The sequence below is a fragment of the Cryptotermes secundus genome, unplaced genomic scaffold (assembly GCF_002891405.2).
Source record: "Cryptotermes secundus unplaced genomic scaffold, Csec_1.0 scaffold262, whole genome shotgun sequence".
Lineage (NCBI taxonomy): Eukaryota > Metazoa > Arthropoda > Insecta > Blattodea > Kalotermitidae > Cryptotermes > Cryptotermes secundus.
The window spans coordinates 563,611-574,753 of NW_019739214.1; the positions used below are offsets into that span (position 1 = coordinate 563,611).

General features: G+C 41.0%; 1 protein-coding gene across 4 annotated transcripts in view; it reads left to right on the forward strand.

Annotated features, from left to right (window-relative positions):
- Nucleotides 1-11,143, forward strand: part of LOC111871683 (dual specificity tyrosine-phosphorylation-regulated kinase 4) — a 559,052-nt gene that overhangs the window by 291,273 nt on the left and 256,636 nt on the right. The window contains exon 1 of one of the 4 annotated variants that reach the window (XM_023864947.2): nt 8,419-8,922. The exons of the other annotated variants lie outside the window; for them this stretch is intronic. The gene's annotated coding sequence lies outside the window, so the exon portion shown is untranslated. Of the gene's footprint in view, nt 1-8,418; nt 8,923-11,143 lie in introns of those variants that run through there. 4 annotated transcript variants of the gene reach the window in all.

The following is an 11,143-nucleotide window of genomic DNA, read 5'->3' on the forward strand; positions in this document are numbered from 1 at the left end:
GGCTCCTCCAGAAGGGCTCAGCTCCACGAGTAAGTAAGTAAGTAATCCTATAGGACAAAGAAAAATGTGTCACCTGAGAAGAAAATATAAAGATAACTTTTTCTGCAAAGCTCGGTTGCGCAAAGGTCTGCCAACCATGTAACTGAAGAAGCAGAAAAAGAAGAAATTAAACATACAATGAGTTCTGAGAAGAATGCCTTGAAGGCACTCTGGTTGTGAATCACTGAACCAATGAAACAAACGTCACCGTACATCAGATGTTGTATTGGAATAGGATGAACAGGTTGTCCTGTTACCTCCTCCCCTTCTTTCCCTTCAGTAACAGGGACATTGCCCTTACTGATTCAGTCGCCCTTCACTGAGGAACTACAGAGGTCATCTGCATGCATCTCTTATACTCCCGCTCGAAATGTCGGCTTACTCCTACAGAACACGATGCATTCCATTCTTTACTTAACATTGTTTGTCTGCGTCTATCCCTATTCTGTCCATTCCCTCGTTTTCCTTTTCCACAAGACCTGTATATCTCTTCATGTACATCATCAGTCATGCCGTATTTACCTGCCTGAAACACGAAGCCTTCTCATGAAGCATCAATATTATTAATTTTCAGCTGGCCACACGACCTGTATGTCCAATTACAGTTTGAAACGAGTTTTGACAAGCAAGTCAGGGAAAGTTAAAACGTTTACTCAATAATCTCAAGTCACATACAGGTTCCTTCACAGAAAGGATTAGTGCACGTGGTATTGTGGCCGGAGTCTAGACACCGTAAGACTTCGTCTGGCATTCGGAGACCCATGTTCTCTTTATAGCAACGTCAGTTTCGCTCTTATTTCGGGAAACAGCAAAACTGAATCTTAAGATATACCACTTAAGAGCAGAGCAAGTCCTGTTACTTCCAACATTGAACTAGTCAAGAAAGATTGTACGCTTTGTATTATTATTATTATCATCCTCATCATCGGCATCGTCACTGCCATATTTTATTTAAAATCTAATTCCTCTTACCAAATCCAAAGCTTATAAATCAGCCCTATGATAGCATTTCGGCCAGTGGGAATTTTAAAAAAGTAAAGGTAAAGCTATCCCTGGAATAGTGGGTGGTGTGAGACGTCGAGGCTGCCACATTTTCTAGACGATCGGCTCACTGATGGCGCTGAGGTTGTTACTCATACTGACCGACTGCCTTTACCTCCCCACGAAGAATTCTCATACTCATTTCTGTTACAGACTTAGTCGACCCCCAGAGCCATAGTGCGGCTGGAAGGATTAGGTCGATTGAAAAAAAATCCAATGATCTCCCCGGAAATCGAACTCGCGACCTTCCTGCTTGTAGCATAGTGCCTTAACCAACTACGTTACGGCGCGCTCTACGCGGGCATTTTGAATTTCATAAATAGAATTATTCTTCTTCTTCATCTTCAATGATATAGGCTATTGGCGCTTTTCCGACTTCAGGAGAATTTGGAAAGGGATTCTGCTTTGTGGTATTGTGATTTATTGTTTAATATGTAGATTATATAGGTCGCTTTGTGAATAAATAATTGAGAACTCTGAAAAGAAGCAGCCATAAACTAGACTGAGGTACTACTATATCGGCATTTTCAGGCAGTAAATGTGAAAACAAACAATAAGGAGACCTCAGTTAGACAGCCGGACTTCAGGCTGAGATTTTATACCAAAACCTGCCGTTTACGAGGCAGAATTGGAACCCAAGAAACTGTGACGCTAGACCTGATAATACTCGCTTATTTTAAATCGAAATGAAGTATAATTGTCATGAACATTAATATCGGCCATCAAATGTCCTGGCGAGGCGAGCCTAATAGCTCCCGTACTTGCTATTAACAGCTGAACCACTGCCACATGGTTCCCGATAAGTAAAGGTATCACTGTATCAGGCTGTAGAGGCCCATGGGGTTGTGAGAAGTTGGGGTTCTCATATTTTCTAGACAATCGGTTCACAGACGGCGGTGAGGTTGTCAGCCTTACGCGCCGGCCTTTACCCCCAGGAATATTCCTGGTACTCATTTCTGCTAGAGGCTGAGTCGACCCCAGGGCCATAGTGCGGCTGGAAGGATTAGGTAAATTGAAAAAATCCAATGACCTTATCGGGATTCGATCCCGCGAATTTCCGGTTTGTATCATACTGCCTCAACCAACTACGCCACCGCGTACCCCATAGAAACAAACGTAAATTGTATCAGTGTACTCAGTTTCAGTGTGGAGGAAGAAATAGCAGGCAGTCCAGTGGTCCAGTGATTGAGACTAGCTCTTTCTAACGGGTCCAACTGAATAGGTCTATCTTGCCCCATCCACCTGAGGACGGAGACAAATCGAATCTCCGAAATGTTGTGGTTTTTCGTCTTATGACAGAAGAGGATATTCTCATTTGAAGGAGAAAGCTCTAGATGGCATTAAGTGGAGGAACTGTTTTGGAAGAGACTGTGGACCTATCGTCTTGACAGATTACTGATGAATGGATATATCAGACGATGGATAAAGTCCAAAATAAATCTTATAGTTCTATACAGCATACACCATCGTCAGAATCCTTTAAAATCTATTTGCAAAAAATATATCTATGACTTTAAAGCCCTTTTATGGATCCTGGCTGCCTTTTCAGTTTTTTGATCTATAGAGAGTCGGTAGGACTCCTTGGAAGGGGGATAAGCCCATCGCAAGGCCGCTACCTACAAAAAGAACAACACAAACACAGAATAAAAACAGACAGACAACGATGCCTCAAGAAGGATTCGAAGCCACGATCACAGTGTTCTTGCGGGCGAGGACAGTTCATGTCTTAGACCGCGCGGCGACCGTGATTTGCATGAAAATGTATACTTCATTTAATAATCTTGTTACTGACCGAACAGCTTCGTGTAAAAGGCTATTCCTTATTCCACTTTTCCGGGCAAACAATTTTTTTCATAGCAGGACGCCTCAAGTAGAGCACGAATAACATGGAGGCCAGTTACTCCATTTACAAGATAACCCGAATTATGCCCCCTCCCCCACTAACGGTCTCTAAGCATGGAAGTATATAACTGCAATTAAACATTTTCCACTGCATAGGAGGACGTATATAGAAGAGAGAAATCCCTGTTCCTGCAAGTAATCGAAACTCAGTCGTACGATCTTTGCCTATGTTCACGTCTATATATCTATCTATCTAGGACTACAGTCCTAGGACCTTTGCCGCCTTTTCAGTTTCTGTTACACAGTCGGTAGGACTCCTTGGACGCCCGTCGCAAGGCCACGCTACCTGCACACAGGACAGAGCACAATACAGAATAAACACACAGATATCCATGTTTCAAGTGGGATTCGAACCCATGATCCCAGTGTTTGAGCGAGCGAAGACAGTTCATACCTTAGACGGCGCGACCACTGTGAGCGACTATGTAATATACTACAATCAGTAATAAGACGAGGGTCATGCGAACTTATGAAGTGGGAGCTACACTAGACCTTAGTAACAGTCTGTAGGGTTCTAACGTGAAGCATAGGAGACCTAATAGATCTTGCAGAAATATGCAACTTTTGGTGAGGTAATGTTATTGTATAATGTACAATGACAAAATGGTGGCCATACATACTTTTCATTTCGCTTCCGGTTTGATGGTGACATTGACCCACTGAAGACAGGAAAAAGAAATGTCCATCCAATATACCGAATGGCCTTAAAGCCAGTTAAATGGTTAGTGTGAAATGTAAAGTAAAATACCTTGGAAAGTTCTTTATTATTTACTGAATTTGCAAAAATTGTTCGAAATGAGATCCTTCATGTTCAACGCACAAGTCACATCGCTGCGACACCGTTCTGCAAACTGACTGACACACTCAAACCTAAATATTCCCGTTAACACGACAGAATATTTTAGGTTAACTGACTTCTAGACCCGCCTGAATATGAAACATTGTTTGTAAGTTAACAACTAAGAATTTGTTGACGGTAGGAGACTTCGACGGTATATCCCACAAATTTTGACAGGATATGTGCTTAAAAAATAAGTTCTTCAAAAATACAAAATATGACACGGACCGCATATAAAACACCGCGTCCAAAAATGACTTTATTGTTGAGTATGTGTTCGTTGCTGCAGGATTCTTCGTTTTACCGAACCGCTGTCTAGCACCGAAAGAGGTATAAACATAAGGACAGATTGACGAGAGAGGTTTATGAAGTACGCCGCTGGGATGGACTCAGGTACCATGATATACATACCAACTTTCATAAAGATTGGTTCAGTCATTCAAAAGTTGATAAAGTGGATACATAGACACACAAACAGCGTGGTGGTCGCATAAGCCTACTATTATTTTTTTTCTTTCAAAATATGGAAAGTAGGCTAATAATCTAGAAGTAAGTAAAGTATAAAGTAAAGGTATCCCTGTAACAGGCCGTGGAGGCCCATAGGATTGTGAGATGTTGAGGTTCCCACATTTGATAGACAATTGGCTCATAGATGGCGGTAAGGCTGTCAGCTTTACGCGCCGGCTCCCCTTCACCCCCAAGAATATTCCTGGTACTCATTTCTGTTAGAGGCTGAGTCGACTCCAGGCCCATAGTGCGGTTGAAAGGATTAGGTCAATTGAAAAAAATCCAATGACCTCATCGGGACTTGAACACGCGACCTACCGGCTTGTAGTATAGTGCCCCAGTATTCATAATATTGTAAGAGATCTGTAGAATTAGAAATCTAAGTAACAGGAAAGTAGGTTTTCTGATTTATGCTACGGAACTCCGTGCTTATTTTATGTAATGCCATGCCGTTTCACTTCTTTCTGAAGTAATCGTGGATACGCCATGCATGTGTTACTTAGCTGACTTTAAATGAAAGTTGATGCAATCTTTCCTTCTGCACATGTTTCAGACAATAGTTACTTATTCTCGACAAGAAATATGACCACACTTACTTCCGACGCCGGGTCCTTCAGTTTCCAGGTATGCGTTTCGTCACCAACTGAAACAAAAGCCAATCAAGGCGTTTCTGATTTTTATGAGCGGAATCTTTCTCCGCTTGATTATTGTGGTCCGTTGCAATCTGAGCTAAGCACAACAGGATATTGCCCGCTGGAACTTCGTAATACCCGCCTCAAACGAATCCCCATTTATCACATTAGAGCAACTGTCCTCTTTTACTTGCCAAGGCCAATGATCTCACTTTAATCTCATTAGGGGTATTCCTAATGGCTGCTTCCCTGGTGATACAGCATTCTATTAATGTCTGTTCGCCTGTTGCGGATTTTACAGTTTCATTCAAACCATTCAATGAAACCCATGGCGAAATGGATGTTTTTATTTGTTGTATTGTGATGTTTACAGACTTTGTAAGGAATATCACGGTGTAGTGGTTAATACAATTTCTTCATATCGAGAGTTCCCGGGTCATACTCTTGGCCTGAAGGCCGGATTCATTATTCACAGAGCCAATTCATCATTCAAAATAATTTTAAAATTCGACACTACCCGAAAAGAGATTCTGAAAGCATCTCCAAAGAACAAAATTGCTACAAAAACAGTCTAAGGGCTATTCTTATATAAAAATGTTGAACTTATTATTCTCCTCGTAAACCTAATCTCAACAGCTGTCGTTTGAATTAATTGTGTTTGATATTGTACAAGCTGTGTTGCTTGATTATTTCTTGAATTTTATATTCATATAAAGTGTTAGTACTTCTTTGATTTCTATTCAGCACTCTATCTGATTTATCACTAAATTTCTGTTGCTGTAAAAGGGTTAAGGAAGTACTACTTTCCACACACACACACACACACACACACACAGAAACACACATGCGTGCGCGCATTTGTGTGTGTATACAGCGGGTGTATGTATTGTAACGGATTTGATCAACGCGTTGGCAGGTAACAACTCTGTAAACATGGTCCAACACGCAACAACAAGGGAAGTTGTGTTTTCTGTAGATCCGACAGACGCGCCAATAGACTGTCTGGGTAGCGTTCACGTGATGTGTCTACTGTAGGTCCATGTCCGTTCAGCGGCTATATAAGGCAGTTACAAGTAGTAGCGGCAGAAGCACGCAAAGAAGAGTATAGCAGTAAGCTAGGCAGAATAGGCCACTGTAGGTCGCGGTGCAAGGTTCGAGAAGGTCCACCCCTTATACATTCATAGCAGTAAGCTGAAGGAGTACAGCAAGCAAGCAGTAAGCTAGAGGAGTACAGAAGAGTAACAAAAGTCAGCCTCCTAAATTTTAACGTATGATTTGAAGACTTTATATACGCTGTAGCACAGTGATTTTGGAAGTGTGTGATTTACTGAGACTTTTATAGTTCCTGTGTTATAAATCCGTGAAGACTAGCGGAGATAGACCGAAGAGAGTAGCGTAGAGTGCTTCGTAGTGTGAAAATCAGTAACAGTGTTATATTTAATTATAGTTACGACCTCTAAGTGGTCAATAAATCTAAACATCAATTCTAACCTCGTCCTTCGTAACTGTGACATGTGACAGTATATTTACATGGTATTTGTTATAGTTGTATAACTTTCACACACATTTTACATTATTGAGCGGTGTATGAATTTAACTCATCGTAATTTTATTTGGGAAGTGGTACCAGGGGTTCTTACCCCTGGTCCTGAATCTAAACACTCACCTCCCACTAGTGTCGTGGCTAAGAAAAAGTGGATCTAGACATCCACTCCCCCGTACGTCTTCACGACGTAGTGCGTAATTAGTTAAGCACAAGGACAATTAACCTTACATCTGCATTTGTTTTCCTTGGCACTACAGCCCCAGTGGGCCTAGGCCTACCTCCATGAACTTCTCCGTTCACTTCGGGTTTTCTAGATCTTACACATTCGGTAGGACTCCTTGGGCGGGTGATCAGCTCGTCGCAAGGCCTCTACGTGTATACAAACACAGAAAAACGCACACAAACAAACTAAACATCCATGTCCTGAGTTGGATTCGAACCCACGATCCCGGTTTCCAAGCGAGCGAAGACAGTACATGCCTTAGACCGCTCGGCTGCCGTGACCGGCTTACATCTGCATTATATGGCTTAAAATTCAATCAGCTATAACACGGTGTAAAACTATTGAAAACTTTGAAGCTACTGCTCTCTGCATTCCAAGCCATTCAACTGCTCTGAAGATGGAGGCGATACGTTCCTCAGAGACGTCGGCCAAAACGAAGAATACACGGCGCCTAAACCCAGAAGACGACTTTCTTCATAGTCATCGCCGTGAAAACCTCAGAACTTATATTTTAAAAACTTTATTCATGTTCCAGTGAGGTAGATAGCAGAGATAATACCACGATTCAGTAATATCTGTAATTTTTTCCCTTGGTGGGGTGGGACTAATTCCACTTGGTACTGCGGCCACTTCTAGCCTACTCTACCCGCCCCAGATGATAGGTGAGGGTGATCGTGGAGCAACTGGTGGAATCAAATTTGGCAGGGGAAACCGAAGTACTCGCAGAAAACCTGCCCCAGCGCCACTTTGCCCACCACAAATCCCACATGATCAGACGCGGGCTCGAACTCGGGCCGCCGTGGTGGGAAGCCAGCGACTAACCGCTTGAACTATGGTGTGGATGTAACATCTGTAGTAAATATACCAGCTGATGATGATGTGACGTCAAAGGGTGTAGTGGTTTTCGATAAAAACATTAGTCATTATTGAAATTCTGTCGACGGATATTAAATTAAATCTAACATTTCGTAATTTCATAAGTACCAAAACAACATGTTGCAGAATATAATGACCGATGGGTTTCAGTATGATTTGCGTGGTACCTTACGTTATGAATATGAATGTGCTCTGTTTTCATATGCCGTGTGAATGCCGTCATTACAAATGGACCTTCAACAATGGAACAGCGTTCTATGTTCTTTTAATTACTAGAAAGATTAACAACAAAAATGTTCAGGGAAGTAAGGAAGTTCAGCGTGTGTTCGTTGTCAATTGGAATTACTTGAAAGTATTCTGCTATCCAGTGAACTCATAGCTTCATCGAAGGTTGGTTTTCAACCAGGGCCTTGTAAATCCAGGTAGTAGCTTCGTGTAGGTACAAGTATATTGGGTTTGGGAAAGAAGGAAAAGCAAGGTTGGGTTCAAACCCTCTATTTTTTTCTGCCCACACTGGAAAAAAAAAAACCCGTAACTTGGTTATTGTCAGATTAGTTGCCAGGTAAGAGACCAGTGCATGTGAGTCGGGACACCAACATGCACCACAAAGAAGATAAACAAGCCATGCAGCTTTTCAGCTAGTCTTCTACTTGTTCCTCCCTCAGGGATGTTAATCTGTCTCTTTCGCTCTCTAAAGAGCATTTTCATCTCTGTCGTTCTAGTATCGGCTGTGTCCGGTAATATTCGGGTCGGACCGACTGAAAGACAAGGTACTGCTGGTTTTGCGGTCTTGCCTTGCTTAGTGCAGTATTATTTGTGCTGCCTGCCAACCATTGCCACCAAGTGGAGGAACCCCGTTCCTCTTACCCCTCCTAGAGAAACTTCAGCTCAGTCACCGTTCTTTTCTTGTGCCGAAACTTGCGCGCGCATACAGAACTCTTCTTTGTTGTCTTGTCTGTTGGTGTGGGTGGGCTGTCGTGGCAGGACCGGAGTCGGTGTGCTGGACTGCTTCTCGCCGTATCGACAACACGTGTGGACTACACTTAGTGCTGTATGTGTTGGTGCCATTGTGATCAGGTGATGTTGCTTAGTGTCGTGCAAGGTGTTCTGTTACGTGCTAGTTACACCAAGACGCCTCTCTTTAAAGTAAAACACATCGGTGTCTGGTTTTATTGTTAGTAAACAGACACGAAGTGTTATGGTGTCACTATAAGAAGCACGGAATGTGTTACTGAAAGCAGTGCAAGAATTACCTTGCCTGAACACCTACGGAAGTCCTGACTGTCGTGCCCAGCGGCTCTCAGCATCATACTGTATGGTGAGGACCTATTGTTAATTGTCTGTTTCTTCTGTAAGCTCTTGCTCCGTAAGGCCCTGCTCTTTATTTTTTTGTATGGCTTCTTACTTATATTTCCTTTAGGAGGGGCGGTGTTGGTGTCTGTATAGTAATCCGCTTCTTAGCACTTGAGGCAACTGGAAAGTAATTTTCCTCCCTTCTGGTGAACAAAAACACTAGATGTTGGTGTCGGATGCAAGCTGGTACAAGTTTAGCACACTCGCTCGCTGGAGAACCTTAAAACAGACCGACATACTAAAAATTGTATGCATGTTTGAATAAATACTTCTAATATTCTCCTCTGTATAGCTTCCGAAAGTTTTTCCTTATACATAATGAATTTTACTGTTCTCGTCACACACTGTACACTTATTTTGACATTTAAATTCTGTATAACAATAATTAAATTCTTCACTCGTAACACTTGAAATAAATTATGCTCTGCACTATTTCCATAATTCGGAGAGAATCAGCATACAACTACTTCAAAATTATCATGGCGTAGTGGAAGAGGAGATACTGTGTAGTAATAACAGGGAAGCAGATTTTTTTGGATTGAAACTTCGATTCATTTAGTTTGTATTTAAGCAATTACATCCATTTCGCGGGCTGAATGTAATAAAGGTGGGTCTGCTATCTGTTTTATATGTGAGTGGTACCATTACATATTACGCAGTCACAATTATATGCACAATATGCAATACTTACATAATACATTATTCATCATGACAATTATATGATTTACAATATTAGATTTCATATATGGATTATTTATATATTGATTTATCGAAGATAAAAACTTGACACAGTTGCCCTTTCGGTTTACTGAAAGTAGTTTATTCTGTATGTAATCGAATTAGACTCTAACCTTCTGAGAAAATGTTTTTAGAAATTTTTGAGAAACCATATGGTAAAATTATCACCTGCTGGAATTGCGGTTAAGTGTTACCGCTTACATATCTGATTAAGAATTACTTATATTAGCTTTCTTGTTATATTTTATAAATCTTTTTCAACCTCATAGGTTATTCGAGCGTCGAGCTCAGGTCGGTAAGTGTAGATCTCTTCTAAATTTATTAACCAGATTCAGTAAAATTTATATTTTTCCTCTTTCCTGTTATCATCAAATGAAAAGAAAATCGTGATTTCCTATTTTGAAGCACTATTTCAGGATCTGTTTAGAGGTACTGAAGAAAATTATAAGCACCTCGAAATAATCATTCTTGGGGCCGATATTGGAATAAGGGGACTCAGACCAAGAAGCATGAATAAGCCTACAACAACACGGCACTCCATAATTATTTATAAACCGCCCGAAGTTATTCCAGGAATAGGGAAAAATGGGTTGTACAAATAAAGGCTTTTGAGACCTCGATACGAGTAGTATAAGTCACTGGCACCGCATAAAGCAGGAGGAAGGAGTAAAATCAAATTTACACTACGTCGCTTAACGTACTGAAACGCAAAGCTTACAGATATTTAAATTAACTTGTCTGACAGCATCAATACCTAATTAATTTAACTGGTGTAGGAGAGGCGTATTTATACATTTCTTATAGTAAACATTAATCACTCGTAATTATTCTAATATGTTCATCTTATTTAGAATTTACAGCTTATTTTGTTTCGTTTCGAGGTGGAATTTGATGGATAAGAACACTTGAAGGAAACTAGTGATCGTAATTCTATACATGTTATTTCCTTGTTCAAGAGAACTCTCAACAGCATGTCAGACTGAAATTCAAAACATTGCTTTCCGGTTGTCGTTTCGAGAATATTTACATATATGTCTAGAAATACTAATCTCTTCTAAATTCAACAACCAAATTAAAGAATGTAAGATTTGAGATTTTCACGGCGGTTACTATGAGGAATGCCGTCTTCTGGAATGTGGCGCCGCGTAGATATTGTGTTAATTGACGTTTCGGAGGAACCCATCGCGCCTCCACACAAGATCTACACGGTGCCACATCCCAGAAGACGCATTCTTCAAATTAAATTTACTTTATCGTTTTAAGACCAAATTGGTATAACAAAATATTTTATTATTCATTTCACATGTATTTGTATAGTTTGCAGAATCCCGATCATTTCAGATTCTATTTTTAAACGTCTTAGAGAGTGTGGACTCTGTAGGGCCTAAGACAAGTTCTTGGTTTGCTCAATATAAGAAGTAACCCTCCCCACCCCCCCCCCACATCCA